The sequence below is a fragment of the Arvicola amphibius genome, chromosome X, assembly GCF_903992535.2.
Source record: "Arvicola amphibius chromosome X, mArvAmp1.2, whole genome shotgun sequence".
Taxonomy (NCBI): domain Eukaryota; kingdom Metazoa; phylum Chordata; class Mammalia; order Rodentia; family Cricetidae; genus Arvicola; species Arvicola amphibius.
The window spans coordinates 37,242,818-37,256,388 of NC_052065.1; the positions used below are offsets into that span (position 1 = coordinate 37,242,818).

The window sequence follows — 13,571 nt, forward strand, 5'->3', positions numbered from 1 at the left end:
GCTAATATGGCAGGTTATGGTGTCTGAAGTCAAAAAGCCTAAATTTGAATACTGTCTCCACCAGGTAATCTGTTATCTTTGACAACTACCTTAAACATTCTGCTGTGCCTTAGTTTCCTTACCTTATACTTACCTCTTCTTGTAGTATAAAGAGTTAATGAATCATCATATGTAAAAAATTCATAATACTTTTTTTTTCTTTATATGGGGTCTTTATCCCTGACTGTCTTGGAACTTGCTGTGTAGACCAGGTTAGCTTCAAATTTACAGAGATCTGTTTGCCTTTGCCTCCTGAGTGCTAGGATTAAAGGTTTGTTACACCATGCCTAGTTAAGAATTTATAGCACTTTAAATTGCCATAGGTTTGTGGAGTGTTTTTGTTTGTCTTTTTTCATTATTTTGGCAATACCAATATTGAATCAATTAAAGCTCATTTTTAAAAATGTTTCTGGGGGCTGGAGAGATGGCTCAGCGGTTAAGAGCTTTGACTGCTCTTCCAAAGGTCTTGAGTTCAATTCCCAGCAACCACATGGTGGCTCACAACCATCTGTAATGGGGTCTGGCGCCCTCTTCTGGCCTTCAGGCATACATGCAGAGAGAATATTGTATACATAATAAATAAATAAATATTAAAAAAATAAATAAAAAAAAAATAAAAATGTTTCTGTATTTCAGCAAGAAAAAAATGCTGTTTGAGTCAAGATAGAATAATTTTTCTAGCCCGCGCCCCTCCCCGGCCCCGCGGGGCGGCAGTGCTGCTGCCCTGAAGATGCAGGGAGGGGAGGGCTGGACCGGCCCTTGGCCAGACAACCATGCTTAACTTCTGCGCCGCCCCGAACTGCACGCGGAAGAACACGCAGTCTGACCTGGCCTTCTTCAGGTTCCCGTGGGACAAGGCCAGATGCCAGAAGTGGGTTGAAAATTGTAGGAGAGCAGAATTAGAAGACAAAACCCCCCTATCAGCTAAATAAGCATTATCGACTATGTGCCAAACACTTTGAGACCTCTATGATCTGTCGAACTAGTCCTTATCGCACACTTCTTCGAGATAATGCAATACCAACAATATTTGATCTCACCAGTCATTTGAATAATCCACATAGCAGACACAGAAAACGAATAAAAGAGTTGAGTGAAGATGAAATCAGAACACTGAAACAGAAAAAAAATTGAGGAAACTTGTGAACAAGAACAGGAAACTAACAACACTGCTCAAAACCCCAGTGCCGAAGCAGGGAGCCAGCAGGATGGAAACGTGTTGCCTCTCACCCTCAAAGAGAAGGAGAACAAAGAGTACCTTAAGTCGCTATTTGAGATCCTGATTCTCATGGGGAAGCAGAACATACCCTTAGATGGGCACAAGGCTGATGAGGTCCCAGAAGGCCTCTTCGCTCCAGACAACTTTCAGTCCTTGCTGGAGTGCTGGATCAATTCTGGAGAAGAGGTCCTGCGGAAGCCATTTGAGACCACAGCGGTGAACACGCTATTCTCCTCTAAAGCTCAGCAGAGACAGATGCTGGAGATCTGCGAGAGCTGCATCCGGGAGGAGACACTCAGGGAAGTGAGGGACTCACACTTCTTCTCTATCATCACGGACGATGTGGTGGACATAGGAGGAGAGGAGCACCTGCCTGTGCTGGTGAGGTTTGTCAATGAAGCTCACAACCTGAGAGAGGAGTTTGTGGGCTTCCTGCTGTACGAAGCCGATGCAGAGGTTTTGGCTGTGAAATTTCACACTACGATAACTGAGAAGTTGGGGGTTGAATATGGAGTATTGCTGTGGTCAGGCCTACATTGTGTCCAGTGGGTTTTCTTCCAAGATAAAAGTTGTTGCCTCGAGACTTTTAGAAAATACCCCCAGGCCGTCTACACCCTCTGCTCTTCCTGTGCCTTAAATGCCTGGCTGGCAAAGTCTGTCCCTGTGGTCGGGGGTGTCCGTGGCTTTAGGGACGATCAAGGAAGTCTGTTCTTTTTTCCACTGGCCACCACAGCTGCTCTTAGAACTTGACAGTGTGATCTCTGTTCTTTTCCAGAACAGCGAAGAGCGAGGGAAATAACTGAAGGAAATCTGCCATTCCCAGTGGACAGGCAGGCACAATGCCTTTGAGGTCTTGGTGGATCTCTTGAAAGCACTTGTTCTATGTTTAGATGGCATAAACAGCGACACGAATATCAGGTGGAATAACTGCATAGCGGGGCGAGCATTTGCCTCTGTGGCACAGTGGCAGACTTTGATTTCATCGTTACCATTGTTGTTCTTAAGAATGTGCTATCTTGATGGAACCACTGCCAGAGATGGATGCTGGAACTTTAGCCAGTAAGCCACTCCCACGTGGTAATGCACAGATTAATGAAGGTGGATTAAACTAAGATGTAGGAGTTAGCCAGTAAGAAGGTAGAGCTAATGGGTCAAGCAGTGATTTAATTAACACAGTTTCTGTGTGATTATTTAGGTTCTGGGCAACCAGGACAAACAAGCAGTTCCTTGCAACAGAAGCACCATTCAGGCTGTAAAACTCAGAATGTAGACAGCACCACCTGCCAAAACAAAAACAAAGGGCTACTTTATCAAAGTCCATAGTTCTGGGAAAGTCTCTAATATGTACTAACCTTCCTTTTTGACTTCTATAGTTACATTTCTAACTCTTCTTGTAAAATGATGTATGTCAACCCAGAATATGGGTTTTGTGCTTAAAAGCTCATGCAGAGAAAGGCTCATTGGTACAAAGGGATCCTAAACACCCAGTGTAGTTACTGTCTGAGTAATAAAGACTTTTTATTGACTTAAAAAAAAAAGAATGTGCTATCTTTTATGAGAGCTTTTGGGAAGAAACTCCAGGGACAAACCTTGGATGTCTTCTTTGTGGCCAGCAGCCTGACTGCAATACTGCATTCACTTAACGAGTGTGATGGAGAACATCGAAGTTTATCACGAGTTTTGGTTGAGGAAGCCACAAACTTAGCAACCAAACTTGACGTTCAAATGAAACTCCCAGAGAAATTCCAGAGGGCTCAGCAAGGTAACCTGGAATTTCAGCTGACCTTGGGGAGTTACTATAAAGACACCCTCAGTGTTCCCACTGTGGAGCACATTATTCAGGAGCTGAAAGATACATTTTCTGAGCAGTACCTCAAAGCTCTGAAATGCCTGTCTCTGGTACCCTCGGTGATGGGGCAGCTTAAGTTCAACACATCAGAGAAGCACCATGCCAACTTGTACAGAAGTGACTTCCCCAACCCTGACACGCTCTCAGCCGAGCTGCACTGTTAGTAGAAGCACAGAGGGAAAGACATCGATCTCCCGTCCACCATCTACGAAGCCCTCCATCTTCCTGACATCAAGTTTTTCCCCAATGTGTATGCCTTGCTGAAGGTCCTGTGTATTCTCCCTGTGATGAAAGTTGAGAATGAACATTATGAAAATGGACGGAAGTGTCTAAAGGCGTATCTGCGGAACACTTTGACAGACTAGAGGTCAAGTATTTGGCTTTGCTTAACATAAATTTTGATATAAAACACGATCTGGATTTAATGGTGGACACATACATCAAACTCTATACAAATAAACCAGAGCTTCCTATGAATAACTCGGAGAACCATTGAAAAATGCCTAAAAGATTTCTAAAATGATTGTCGTTTTTGTGTTTGCCTTTAGAAGGAGAGCATAAGGTATAGTGGGTCAGTTAACCCCGCGTACCTCCAGTCAAATGCGTCATTAGCTATTGGTAACCCATGTACTGGCCCCTGTTTGAACTCTCATGCTTCCGTACCTGTCTGTTCTAGGAGTTGGTACTGGGAATGTCAGAATGCCTCCCTGCTGGTGGCACTCGGGAATTGTTTTAAAGTTATTCTAGATGTAACATTATCATTGTGGATTCAGTCGTCAGGTGTTGCGTTATCAGGACTTTGAAAAATGAATTTGTGAGAGATACATTTTATAATGTATTAGGATGACTTTTGACACTGTAGGAGTTATGGGTGCTTAAAATTTGTGGTAGCAGCTCTTGGAAGGCAGAGGCATGAGGATCACAAGTTTTTAGTCCAGCCTGGGCTACATAGTGGGACTGTCTCAAAAAAAAAAAAAAAAAAAAAAACCAGGGGTGGGGATAGCTCAGTGGAGCACTTGCTGAGCATGTGCAAGCCCAAGCCTCAGGACCTGTAAGAGCAGAGAAGAAAGGAAAAAGAGCAACAGAATCCAACTGCATGATGAGCAGTTCCAGGAATTACGAAAGTCTGTGAGCTCAACAAGCAGGTTTCAGAAGTCTGTTCAGGACAGAAGGACCTCAGAGGAATGAGTGAATGGCAGAGCCGGCACTGTCAACCATTTGGTTGTTGCTGTTTGCATTCCTTTGTTGAGCCCACATTTCCATAGCCATTTCCACAGGTAAATTCACTTCTGCTCCATGGTGAAGACAGGCAAAGGCCACCCATACAGGCAACCGACTTGTCTGTTTTCTTGTCTTTTGTGATTATATCTACCGCCGTGTCTTGATTTATAAGCAAAACCCACAAAAATAAATGTTTTGTGGTTTATCTAAAAAGTAAAAAAATAAGAATAATTTTTCTATATGATCTTAAGGAGAATTTCATTTGGTAATTTCCTTGATATCCAGATTTGCTCTTTGTTACATAAATAAAAATTAATCTATCTCCCAAGATGGTCAAAATGTACGTCTTTGAAAATATAATCTAGAATAGAGACACTTAGAATCGTTGTCCATACACTATTCAGAAATGTGAGAAACCCATGGAAATTTTTTGTCTAAAATGTCTGTGAATGAAGTCTTCATTGTTGCTCTCAATGCCCTTGAATATAACCAATATAAGACCTGGACTTGTGACAGTTAAGGCAGTGAAAAAGTAGCAACGATTTGTTTAAAATAATGTGGAACCTCATATAACAATGCACAAAAAAAGCTTTGGTACTTATAATGACATGAAAGTGAAATAGAATAATATAAAATGAGTGATTGAGAGATAACATTTTATATCTATAACAGGTTGAGAGAGAAAATTGAAAAAAGTTATAAAATTATATTCTGAGAAGGAGCTCAGTCTCAGAGAAAACCGATTTCGTGCTAAATAAATTAGGATTAGAGGAGACTCCTTCCTCATTTTTACTTTGGAAATGAATTAAAAGAAATGTATCCTTATATTCTCCTGAATTACAAAAAGAAAGAGAACTGGCAACTGGACACAACAGTGAAGTCCAACATCCCAAGTACTCAAAAGCAGCCAGACTCTTGGATGTCTCCAGCCACCAAGTGACTATAATAGCATAAAGATGTCTAAAAATGATACTGATAAAGCAATTAAGCTCAGGAGACAGCAAAAATATTAAAGTAATATTATTTTTATACCACTCATCTTTAGAGTGATTTGTTGGGCCACAAACAGAATCAAAGTATACATCAAAATTCTGTATCAAATATTACTTTTAGTCCATCTGTCCTTATATTTTTCTGTAGCAAGCAATATATTTTATATGACTATAATATTTTCTTCACCAGTAAGTGATATGGTAACATTTACAATTTCTGACATTAAAGAGCTCTGAAGAACATGTTATCTCACCATTCTGAGTGTATTTATATCCTCCATCTATGTAACATTTGAGAGAAAATATCTAAAATCAGACTTTGGCACAAATGCCTACATTTCCTAAAATGTCCCACCTACTACTCTTTGAAGAAATTATTTCAGACACCAAGATATATCTATTTTCTAGGTTTTAAGCTGTCCATCCCACCAACAAAAAATTGAATAAAATAATTTTCTCTAAAATATTTTCATAATCAATATGTATAATTATGTCAATTTCTTAATAATCTCCTATGATGAACATAAATAATACCTGTGAAGAAGAGTTTGACTAATCTTTCATAGACTTCATGGTTTATTATATAAAAGTTATGTTTCATCTAAAATTGGTAATTTTAAAGTATGTTCATTTAATATAATCTCACAATTTTCCCTTTCATCCCCTAACTTTAGATAAAGAGAGCTTCTTCCTACTTGTAGGTATCTGTAACTTAGTTTAACCAAACTTTTCCAGAGGAACAGAAATAGTAGAGTGGTTCATGACTATGACAAGGAGAGGCTTATAGTAAGATATTGGGTTATTTACTCATATAGTTACAGAAATTGAGAAGTTTCTCAAGAAGTTTCTTCTCTGAAACTCAGAGAATTCTGGAAAGCCAGTGGCACAGTATGAAGGATAGAAATTGTGTAGCTGTAGTTCAGAGGCCAGTGTAAGATCACTGAGGAAAAAAGAATATTAATATTTCAGCTCAGCAGTAATATTTGAATGCAGCGTGCTCAGATCCAACCTTCTTCTGTCATTTTGCTCTCTTCAAGCTCTCAGTGTATCAAAGGTGCCCAACCACATTGGAGAGAGCATTTATTTTTGTGCTCACTTGCCAATTCAGATGCTAATTGCGTCTGGAAAATTTCATAAATACACTCCCAGAAATTGTGTTTAAAGAGTTTTCTGGGTATTCTGTCATCAAATTAACTTGACACACAAAAACTAGGTATCACAAGAGTCATATTTAATGGACACAAGTTTTTATTCTGTGATTAGTTTTTCTTAAAAGTAAAACTTCAAATGTGTGGCTGAACATTGATGGGAGTAACATTAAATGAGGAGAAAGAGATTAGCAAAGGTAAGCATAGTTGAGAGAATACCTTTAGGAGAAATTTAAGTATAAACAGCCCAAATCACCAAACTACTCTAGCTCATTCTTTCAAGAGCCCTAAAGTAAAACTTTACACATTGTATTAATTTCTGCATCTACCAAGGACTCATTCCTGTCTTCCATTTTGAACATACAGATCATGACTATCAATTAAGCAATGTTGTCCTCGTGGCTGAAATGAGTTAAAGCAGCTTTAGTTCAGTTATTGCAGTTCTGATGAATATTTATGTCTTTCATAAAATCATAATGGCAGTTACTACACTAAGAACTATGAAGACAATCTCCTTCTAGCTCCAGATAAAATTGCAAAGTACAGTTTTTTACAAATTAAAATGACAATTTTCTGATATGAATACAAATTGATTTCCCCTCAGCAACAGCCTCTTGCTTTCTTTGTATGTCTAGCATTTTTATCATTTTCTTCTTAGGAAGAGTCATATTTCAGTATCTGTGCTTTGTTTAATAAAAAATTTGTGAAAATTTACTCAAATGTTAGTCTAAATGAAAAGACAGAAAAGCAAGAAGGAGAAATGGAAAAAGGGAGAGAGAGAAGAGAAACCGCATGAATAGAGATTAAAATTCTGTTTTAATACTTATTGTGTATGGGTGTCAATAGAAGCAAGAAGGAAGCATTGGATAATTGGACCTGGAGTTATAGGTGTTTATGAGCTCCATAATTTGTGTGCAAAGATATAAATTTTGGTCCTCTGATAAAGCAGTAGGCACTTGTAAGTGGTGTAGCTGTTGTCTTTGTTAGGGTTACTAATACTATGATAAAACATGGTGACCAAAAGCAGTTGTGGAGAAAATGTTTACTTGGCTTATGTTTTCACAATCCTTATTCATCATTGGAAGACATCAGGACAGGAATTCAAACAAGCCAGGAACCTGGAAGGAGAAGTTAATGCAGAGGCCATTGAGAGGTTAGTGGCTTGCTCCTCCTGGTTTGTTGAGCTTGCCTTCTTATAAAACCTAGGACCAACAATCCAAGAATGGTAAAATTCATAATGGGCTGGCCACCCCTTATCAATCAGTAATTAAGAAATGCCCAACAGTCTTGCCTACAGCCTGATTTTATGGAAGCACTTTCTCAGTCAAGGTTTCTTTCTCTCAGATGACTATAGCTTATTTCAATTTGACATAAAACTAGCCAGCACAGATGCCTATCCAAACCTGATAAGATTCTTTTAACTTTTTGATTTAACAACAAACAAAAAGAAAGCACAGAGACTGTGAATGCCTGTACATCTGCAGCCTTGAATTTGTTTGATGAGAGTCTAAATAAGTATCTCAGAGCCCCTATGAGTTAGAGTGAGTTAGTACAATCTGACTAATAGAGTATCATCTACCAGAAGAGTTAAAAATAGCAGAAATTTATTCCTAATTGTTCACAAGATTTAGAACTCATAGATAAAGGTTCTTGAAGTTAGCTTTCTTCTTTGAGTTCACTTTCTGAATTCCCATCTTACCACCTCTGTGTCCATACACAACAAAAGAGGCAACAGCCCACTCTAGTTTTCTTTTATTAGGACCCTAATCACACATAAAAGGGCTCTGTCTCCATGAAATTTCTATTCCAATGTCCCTAACTCCTAAATTATAATCTTGGAGAAAAAAATTTTCACAGGAATTTTTGTTAACACAATCATTTTTTCTTAGTGCAAAGGGTGAAGCTTTCTTGAATAACCCATGAAGTAGCAATCTTACATTCCATGTCAGCTATGAGCTAGTGTTCAAGACACATGCCTACAATCCCGGCACTCAGAAGACTGGGCAGAAAATCACAAGCTTGAGGCTAGAATGTGACACATTTTGAGGCTGTGTTTGTCACTGTTATTGCTGTGAAGGTCACCATACCATTGTAAGCAAGAATGTAGAGAAGCCACTAGACTGACTGATTTATAGGTGGAAAGAGGGGTTTTTTTATTATAAATGTGTGTGTTTGTCTTAATGTGTGTACATGTACACATTTGTGTAGGTACATGTAGAAGAGGGGCTTCAGATGTCCAGGAAATTGAGTTACAGCAGTTTTGAACTTTCCAACATGTGCATTAAAAACCAAATTCTGTTCCTTTGCGAGAGCAGCAAGTAATCTTAACCACTGAGCCATTTTTTCATCTTTAAGATATTTCTGTATCATTGAGATATAGAATAGAAAGGAATGCTGTTCCCTGGGCGGTGAGAACTCTCCAGTCCAGAGTATATATATTCAAAGGACAATTCTCAGAATTACTTGGTAATTGGTAATAGGAGCACTGTGGGGATTTTCCGTGAATGTATTAGCCACTGAGGTTCCCAAGAGCCTTATTAAGAGCAATCAATTAAAGTTGGCAATTTTAAAAGTGTGGGCTCAAAAAGAAGATAATAATGTTGGATGTTATGCTGGTTATTATATTTCTTGCTTTAATTATAACATTGTGTGAGTAACAGAAAGCTGTAACAGGGACTAGAAAAAAACATTTTGAAAAGTTATTGATTACAGAGCTAAATATGACCATTTAAAATAGGGTCGCCAAAACAGCTTCAATTTTTGTGTAGTTTAGACATTAGGTGTTAATTTCCCCACTGTTAATAAGAACTAAAACCCTTCATTGTTCATGGCCTCACCATAATGCACAAGGGTTACAGGTATTAATGACATAATTTTCTTGTTTCTATTTGAAAATTTAAAGTTAGCATACAAATTAATGGCTTTAATTATAGCATTCTCATTTATTTACTTTGTTCATTTGATAGTTTCACGCACATAAAGGAATTTAATCAGCAATCATGACCCATTTTTGTTTCAATCCCCATACCTCCTACTAAAACCCATCTTTTATGAAGTTCCCTGTGTTTGTGTGTGTGTGTATGTGTGCCCGTGTGTCTGTATGTGTGGTGTTATTATTCTTTGTTCTATTCATTCTGCCCCTTAATATCCCTTTTCATCCTGCCATCTTGCTGAGCTCATTTATAACTTCAAATGTTTCTTTTCTACTGTCATGTCACAGGTATTGTATCACATTTGTGTTTACATCAACCTGCCTCCCCCAACTTAACATCTCTGTGACCCCTTTCTATTGTTGGGACACACAACACATACACACATACCACACCACACCACACACACACACACACATACACACACACACACGAGTTTAAATAATATAGATTCTGCATTTGAGAGAAAACATGGTATTTATCCTTTTGAGTCTTACTTATTTTGCTTAACATACAGATCTCCAGCTTCGTCCATTTTTATGTGTCCATGATTTCATTTATGTTTATAGCTGAAAAATTCCTCTGTGTATATATACCATGACATTCCCTTTAACCATTAATCAAGTATTGGAACATCTGGGATGTTTACATTTCTTAGGTTTTGTAAATAGTATAGCAATATACATGGATGCATATATTTTGTGTCACATGCTGCCTTAGAACCTTCTGTATGTGTATATAGCTGTACTATTAAGTTGGGAGTGTCACCCCAGCCCCTGGCCTGTGAGATGCCTTGGTCTGGACTCCAACTCCCAGCCTGTCAAGTGCTGACTCTTCCCCAGTTGAGGGTCAGGATCACTCCCACAGGGTATTTAGGCGGCCATCCAAAAAAGGAACATGTGGTTTTGGGTTTGTGTGTGATCTCCCCTGTTTCCACCACCCCCAACCCTCCCCTGTCATGCTCCTGGCCATCTGAGAGTGCAACATTCTTAATATGGCACTGTTTGATTCAGTCTATTCTGGTTTGTTTGGAGTTCTTTGTGCCAGCAGAGTTGGCTTGGTTAGGAAATATTGCTAACAATCTTGGAGGTCCCACCAAGATGGGGCTGTTTTTTTCTCCCACTGGTGCAGTGCCGTCATGCTGGAAAATGCCCATCTCCTAGCTCTATGCCAGACTAGATCTGTGTCAGAATCGATGAGTTTCCCTTCTTTTGCTCTATGCCAGTAGGATCACCAGAGTGAGCCATTCGCTTTTGGGCTTTTCTTGAAGCCACAGTCCTGCACAGGGAGTCTGATCTATGTGGTGAAAGCCAGGCTTTGGCTGGGATGAAACTTGGGTGTGGGGAGACACACCCCCACTCATTTCTCATGCATCCATTTTGACTCAAGGGCCTGTTTCGTGGATGCATGGCAACATACTTGAGTCCCATTGGGCATAGACTTTTAAAATGGGTCCCTACAGTTCCAAGATGATTACTTAAATGCCCTTGAGCATCCTTTTGCAAAATAAACTTTAAAATTGGAACTAAGGCTCCATAATGCGTGGTTTCTGGATGTACACTCCTGCTCACCCTTCCCCCATTCCTGCATCCTGCCCCCACTTCAGTTTCCCCTACACATCCCGAGGTTTGTCCCACCGTGCTTCTGTTTCTCTGTAGCCCGTGAGGGCTCCAAAAGCATGATGGAAGGCATGGCTGGCTCCCGTTCTGTTACAGATCCAGGGATCTAAACCCGACTCCCTTTCCATCAGTGGAAGACAACAAAGGCCACTGCCCATCCCTTCAGAACGGTGCTTACCCATCAGCTGTTTTGCTATGCTTCGCTGGCTTCTGCCACCTAGTCTGGTTTCACTCCTGGCCCCCTTTCCCCTCTAGCTGTTTTGCTGTTTGTCTCATGTCTGTGTAACTTATAAATGTTTCTGTATGCATATGTGTTCATTTAAGATTCTCTGACTTATTAAAATATTCCTTTAATCTTCTTACATTTATTAGCATTGGTAAACTGTAAACTAATTGGATAAAATATACATCTAAATTTAGTTTATATGTCCAGTTTAAATGACAGGTAATGGTACCAAGATCTCAAATGCCGTTACAAATCTGAGGGTATGGCATTTTAACAAAAGAACTACCACAAATATGCAGCTTTTGCAGCACCCTTTAGCTTACTCCAAGAAGACAGAAGACTTTCTGCCCACAAGCCTTGCTTTGGGTTTAGCATAGCCATCCATACAGCAAAAAGCAGCCTTTCACCTATTCATTTTCCTGGATACTTCTTTACCCAGGGAATCAATTGGTGTCATCCTTCCCAAACTGGTAGACTAAAATCTTCCCCACACAGGAAAAATTTTTGGGCCTCTTGTACTCAGCAGCTAACAGCAGCACTGTTTCTAAGACTGGTGTTCTCCAAGGACCGAGGAGAGGATTTTGGATTGTCTGCATAGCTAAAATACTGTCTCATTTTGCTCATTTATCCCTCCCAGATTTGTCTAATGGCATTTGACAATGCAAGGTACTGTTAACTTATTACGTCATCCATGACATTTAATAAAGTTTCTTGCTAAAATACAGACACGTATGCCTCTTTAAACAGGCTTCATAGTCCAGGATTCACAGGTTTCAGGTGTATCTTCAGAGGTTCAGCTAAAAACGTTCATATCCTTTTAACCTAAAGTAATAGCGTTTTGCTATAACACCAAGATGTAAATCTGTTCCAGTTCTCTTACAGGTTCTAGGAAAAGTTCTGTTACACTGACCCCAGCCAGTTTCAAGTATATTTTACAGGTCACTCTTGCTGCCTGGACCAAGACCAACCCACAAAGTGCTCTCCAGACAATGCCAAAGACCTCCACCAGCTCCTGGGACTTCACCATTTGTACCAACTCTTCTGGATCAAGGACACCTGCCAACCTGGTTTTACCTGGTATTGTGTCCCATCCCATGGCTAAGCCCCATTTCATATGGCCAATAATAATATTTTTTTCTCCTAGTCCACACCTTCTCATCTCCCTCAAAAAAGCAGCTGGCTTAAGAACTCCAGGATGGACAGCAAACTGGATGCTGCTCCAGTCACACCTCTTTCTAAGCGTAAGCACACCAACCCCCTCTCCCATGTCGCCCCATGCCCTTAGGAAGTAGCCAGAATTTGAGCCAATGCCTTTATATCCAAGGACTCTGGGATGTTAGATTAAAAGTGAGACCCCAGCTCTCTAACACCCCTATATCCAAAGAGTCTGGAATATAATATTAAGTTTGGAGCATCACACCAGTACAAGACAAACAATATGTACCACTGAAGTAATCTTTTATTCACAGTTTTTCAATATGAATAGAAATCTAATGACAAGAAACATAATTTTCATTTCAAGAGCTCTCACCACAAAATTGATCAGTATAAGAAGAAATCAATCTGAATTTGTCTCCTCAGTCACTGTGAGACTATGAGTTCCCATGAGTCAGGCTAGCCATTTCTGTGGTTTTCCTTCCATGTACCTATCCTCCTGACTCCTCTAATCCCTCCTCCCTCTCCTTAACAGGAGTACCCCAGACTCAGCCGATGTTTCACTTTGGGTCTCTAAATCTGCCTTCATTAGTCACTTGATGAAGGCTTTCCGATGATACTGGAGTAGTCACCAATCCAGGCACAAAGGATATCATGTTCAGGCTATGCATTCATTGTTGCCAGGAGTCTAGCTGTCACACTCATGGAAGTTTCCTGTGCATCAGGCCTCTATCCAACTATTTCTAGTCATCTTTCTCAGCAATCTCCCCCTCTACCTACCCGCACGTGATTCTTAAAGTTCCCATGTTCACTTGACCCAGTCCAACTGTTGGGGCAGCTGGCCCAATCCCTGCGCTCAGGGGCGTGGCTGCTCCAGTGGGGTAGCATTCCCCTAAAATAGGATCGGGGCGCCGGAAGGAGCCCCGTTTTGGATTCTTCCCTGCGTACCTTCTGCCTCCACTGGACCCTTGGATCTGTAAGTTCCCTTATTCTCCCCTTGTATTAAAGCTAATTAATTATAAAAAGGACTATCGTGGTTATTTCCTAACCTCTCCGACCGCTGGCAGCCGGCACATCTGGCGCTCCCACGTGGGGCAAAACCCCGGGCAGCCAAGCCACCTGAAACCACTCATATCCCACAGTCTGCTGCGGTCGGCAGATTCCTGCTCAAAA

The 13,571-nt window shown here is 40.2% G+C and overlaps 1 pseudogene; it reads left to right on the plus strand.

Annotated features, from left to right (window-relative positions):
• The first annotated feature begins 812 nt into the window (after window positions 1-812).
• LOC119804206 lies at window positions 813-3,603 on the plus strand (annotated as a pseudogene).
• Window positions 3,604-13,571: the final 9,968 nt, after the last annotated feature.